At 31.5% G+C, this 5,687-nt stretch overlaps 1 long non-coding RNA gene across 1 annotated transcript; it reads left to right on the plus strand.

Annotated features, from left to right (window-relative positions):
• Window positions 1-412: 412 nt before the first annotated feature.
• On the plus strand, window positions 413-4,103 carry LOC139877861 (uncharacterized). Its single transcript, XR_011768807.1, has 3 exons — window positions 413-589; window positions 3,228-3,284; window positions 3,933-4,103. It is a non-coding gene; the product is annotated as an uncharacterized lncRNA (long non-coding RNA).
• The last annotated feature ends 1,584 nt before the right edge of the window (window positions 4,104-5,687 follow it).

Here is a 5,687-nt window from a genome sequence, read left to right on the forward strand (position 1 = left end):
ATATATATATTATATTATATTCTTGTGCATAGTTGACTTGTAATTTTTGGTCCGTTGCTTCGCGCATTGAAAGTTGACTTTGGTCCCGGTTCCGGATTTTCGAACGTCCTTGCGTACAATTTAATATCTTGTATTTTTCGTTTCGCGTCTTGTACTCTTGTAATTTCGAGATGTTTCTCATCAATAATTGGAACCACTTTGATTGTATTTTGTACTTTTGAGCTTTTTGGTCGTTTGCATCTTTAATTCGTCGAATCTGTCTTTTGTCTTCACCTTTTATTATTTAAACGAATATCACTTGTAAAGAGGACAATTGCAACTAAAAGCTTGTCTTTCTTGAGAGATAATGCTATGAAATATATGTTCGTTTTTAGCATTATCAACACCTCTCTCTCTCTCCCACACACACAAAACAAATTACGCTACATGAACCATGATGAAGCCGTGATAAAATTAGGGTTCTTTGTTTGTTTTGTATCTAACCATACTGCAAGAGTCCAAATCATGGTGACCGAATTAGGGTTATGATTCTTTGTGGAATCGCAACAATTACAACATAATTCAGACCACTCTCAAAATGTCTATTAATGTAAGTGATCTTTTATTACATATTTCTTTAATTTCTTTTATATTTGATGCAAAATTAAGGATATAATAGGCCTCTAACGTAAGCAGCAGATTTGGGTTTATTAATGGCATTGAGTGATCTATAATGTGGCCAGATTTTTCAAATTGAATATGAAATTCTGAATAAATTGTAATTATAAGGATTTCAGAATATTTAAACCTGAATTTTAAGAATCAAGTGCTAAAAGTTGCATGTAAAGTCAGTGTTCTCATTTACTTTCTAATCACTAGCGTCTTTAAGAACAAGATTATCACAATAATTGTTGTTCATGGGTGCTCTAAGATAGAAACAGTCTTTTTCACAAATATTGATATGTTCTTAATTAATAAAAGATGTGTATACTGGCAACACAAGTACTTTTAGTGAAAAATTGATATATTGATTCATTAACTGATATTATAGTTGTTTTTTTTATAAATCTTAGTTGATTAAGTTATCTGTTGCCTGTTGTGTGACGATCGCTCTAAATCCATATGGACGAACACGTCATTCATCGATTTCATTGCGAGGTATTTGACCTCTATATGATACGTTTTGTAAACATTGCATTCTTTTGAAAAGGCACACCATAAATGAATATTTAAATCAAAGGTTTTCGACATCTGATGATTTCTACATATAGACAATCACCGTAATATAATAATTTACAATAATACTTCCGTTGATAATGCAGTCAAAATAAGATACATGGTGATGATTTGGTGAATGCAACGTTTCCTTGAAAAATATGTCATGTATGACTCCATGCACATAGCTTGTCTAACATATAAGCAAACAGCGGAAGACTTTTAGGGAACCTGAGAATAAACATGCTAACAAGTGTCAACACAAAGGTTGGTGAGTTCATAGTTTTAATGTTGCGCATAATGTGTATATAAAGGTGGATCACAAGATTTCAGTTGTTCAATCCAGAAACGTTTATCAAAATATTCTACAAAATTGAGCACCCTGGTAACTAAACTTAACGTATATATAATTTGTACCCTTTGTATAATCATCTTAATAATACACGCAAACCAACGTGTACGCTTCTCAAATAGCATACGTCCGTTAAAAGGCTAGTACTCTAGCTCGGACGGGGATATCAAGCCCTATAGATCCATATACTACTACTCGCGCCCACCAGTTCTTATAACTGGCAGTTAACAGTTACCAAAGCTAAGGGATTTTTGGTTCAAACTCAGTGTAGAATTAAGTATGTACTTGTGTCCATTGTTTTTAAAATAAAGTGCATGTATTCTCAGCCCAAAAATATATATTGTAAAAGCATTTAAAAGGGGAGCAAATGAAACTCACCTTAGCAGCATATAAAGTCGTTCACCAAAATGTGATCGAAACTCGGATTACCAAATAACCGTAGATCTCAACCTAGAGAACATATGTTGGTCAATAAATGTCTATCAAGCTAGGTCAGGTCATAGTGTATGACAATCCTAATGCTCGAGATCGACATACAAAAGTTATTCAAAGTCGTTTCAAAAAGTCAATTTTGACAATAATTCAACAAAACGAGACGTGCCTTATATATGGATTCATTTACTTGGCTGGTAATATTCAAAAATTCAATTTATCATTCTTACAAACAAGTTTCAAAAGCAATTTCAATCAATGTCAATCATAATTCAGTTGATCATATCTTTTAATTCGTTCACCGAAATTACGCGATTTCTAAATGAAAAGTTATTGTTTTTTCGCCAGCTTTCCAAAAACATGCATATCATATACCTTTTATCAGTAATATATGTATTTACTTCGTGATTCATCATAACTGTTTAACGACAAAATTTAGCATACAAGCATGCATAAATATATATACTCGAGCACCAGACATGGATATACAATTAATGTATAAAAGATAAAATATGAGTGCTTACATATCAATATTGAGATTCAATATTGTAGGGAAGTACGTAGACGCAACAGAGATGATAAACACTAGATTTGATTCATAAATATACCCTCGAACATTACCCATAACCTCCTTGGCAATAACCCATAATTTCCTTAGCTCTATCCCGCTCAAAAACCCATTTTGAAGGTGACACGCTCATAACCTCGTCGTAGTATTTTAGGTATATATACTACTAATAATAATATTATAATAAGATTAATAATAATAATATTAATCTTAATAATAATAATAATAATAATAATATAAAAAATAATAATTCGGAGGAATGAATCGAGCTTTTATAGTATGTGGCCTGCTACAGTACCTCATGCGATCGCATGAGTTTTCGGTGTTTTTGCCATGTAGCAAGCGTTTTCACTGTAGCACTGTAGCAAAATACGGTTTCACTGTAGCAAATAGTGTTTTAGTGTAGCAAATAGTGTTTTACTGTAGCAAATAGTGTTTTACTGTAGGAAAGTCGTTTTTACTTGTACATATATATATATATACATACATATAATTGTTCATGAATCGTCGAGAGCAGTCAAATGTAATGAAACAGTTCTAAAATTTTGAGATTCAACTTCATAGACTTTGCTTATCGTGTCGGAAACGTTAAATCATTTAAAGATAAAGTTTAAATTTGGTCAAAAATTTCCGGGTTATCACATGTTGAATCTGGATTTATATTATAAGATGTCATTGAAGGTGATTGGTCTCGAACTTGATTGGGGAAACAAACTGCCGGCATTTATGATAAAAGAGGTGACAATTCTGACCCACTTCTTATTATTAATTATATTAGAAGTCATCCCCTATCTTCTTAATGCATCGATTTTTCAATTATTTTTATCGTTTTATTATAACTGAGTGGTTTGGAGTAAGATCCATGGTTATATGTTGCCTACTTGCCTTCACTCATGAATGTAGTTCAGCTTATAGACAAATCTATACAGAAACACCACAACTGCAACGTTCTCTTATCTTTTAATTGATAAATTTTTCTAATAAAGACGAAATAAGAAATTCGAGTCTATTAAAGTTTGTTCCTTTTTATTCTTCTTGAAGATTTGACGTAACATTATCGATGTTGATGATAAGTACTATGAATTTAATCATCTTCAAGGTATTAATCAATTCATCAATTAACAACTAAAGATTGGATTTTTTTTAAAAAAAAATTCTATTATCAATTCATATTATTTATATTATTAGGGAGTTCGTTGTTGATGGTGATTACCTTACTTAGTCATCTTCATGTTAAATGGATATTTGTTTAAGTAATTAAGGGAACATTTAGAAAGTCTCTACATGAGAGCATGTTCGTAGATGTTTGTGCAACCGTTATAATCGTTTTTGAATTCAAAAGCAACATCAAAATGATATATGGTTCCACATTTTCGTATATTTAAGCTTGCATTTTCATCATCTGCTACAGTTTATCGTTGGCCCAGGAAGTGTTTCACTTGTCTGCGGACTACCCATATGGACGAATGAAGGTGTGATACTGATCATGTTTAGATATCCATATAGTGGATTTATATGTAAGTTGTATTGTATTTCTTTTTTGTTAACTTGCCATTATGTAACACGGCTCTAACTATTGAGTCGACAGCAAGCGTCGATTTATTGGCGACTTGAATGACTCTTAGAGCCTAAATTAAATTTCATGCAGGATTTAAAACCCATAGAAATTTGATTTTACCATTTTCATGGCGTCTCAATTTTATTTTATTTTTAAAAAAAAAAAATTCTACTTTTTGGCCGGAGGTCCACTCGGAAGCATTCTCTCTATCCGTCGAATAGAGAGAGGGATGACTTTCTCTACTTTTGTGAGTGTTTTCACTTTGGGTGGAGAAATGACTTGTCTTTATTCTCGGATAGGGGAACGATTGTCTACATCTCACCTCCTCCATACACCACTTATGTGGTATTTGTTGTTGTTGTTGTTGTTGTTGCTGCCATTATGTAACTTTAGAATATTAGGGGCCTGTAGGCTGTAGGTGATAATGAGGATGATTTTAGTTCCCTTACTTTTACTTTATAAATTTGTGAAATCTACATTCTTTTGAAACAATGTCATCATCCTGGCCTGTAAAGATGTGATTAGGTTGGGTAAAAATGGACACCTATAGGTGATCCTTTGCATCTGACATTCTTAAAACCATATAAATCTGAAATTCGTTATTTATTTTTATCTTTTTGTCTACTTCTCTTCAGGTTTCATTATCATAAATTTATGTATGCTCAAGTGACGATAAAAAATGGACTTGTAACTGAATATAAAAATGTTCAGCTAAATATGGAACGGGTCCTATGGAATTGAAGTGTCTTTAGGTCAGATTCTGGTTGGATAATCATATTAGCATCTTTTTCAGATTACTGTTATGTTTTTGTTAGTCTGTTCTAATTATATGTAAAATATTATTAGGGTGATTCTTTATGACTCAAATGTTCTTGGTATGTTAAATAAATTTAGGAAATTGGATAATAAAATCTTAATTATGTTGTTTAAAATACGGAGTAACATGTTTTGTTTTGTACTATATCCCCAATATGTATTGTGTTCATGTAGCAGGTAACTAAGGCATATGTAGGTTATATAAGACAAATTCTATTCGGGTTGAGGTGTAATGATATGTTAACTGATATATATATATATATATATATATATATATATATATATATATATATATATATATATATATATATATATATATATATATGTCTAAGCTATATAAATTGGTTAAAATAATGTATTATGTTTCGTGTTATACACTCGTTACCACATGAGCTATAATTTGTCCATTAGTAAGATCCTCCATGATTATCAATTTTTTTTTTTTTAACATCAAAATTTTATTAAAAAACCACACCCCCTAACGACCAGCCAGGGGGCAAAAGGACTGGTGATTACAATGGCTTAATTAGCCATAAGTTCCAAATTTTATCAATTTTTCCTCTATTCTTAATCTATAAAAACGAAAAACTACATATAGAATCAAAAAGAACGTCTTTCTTCATGTCTTCTCCAGAAAAATTGACACTGTTTCTGTATCTCCACAAGTGCCACAACAGAGCTGCGAAAATAGCATATGCTTTTGCCTTCAAATCTTCAGACGTTCTTTTTTATACTGAAAATCATATGCTCCTCCATGATTATCAATT

Source organism: Rutidosis leptorrhynchoides, chromosome 11 (genome assembly GCF_046630445.1).
Source record: "Rutidosis leptorrhynchoides isolate AG116_Rl617_1_P2 chromosome 11, CSIRO_AGI_Rlap_v1, whole genome shotgun sequence".
Lineage (NCBI taxonomy): Eukaryota > Viridiplantae > Streptophyta > Magnoliopsida > Asterales > Asteraceae > Rutidosis > Rutidosis leptorrhynchoides.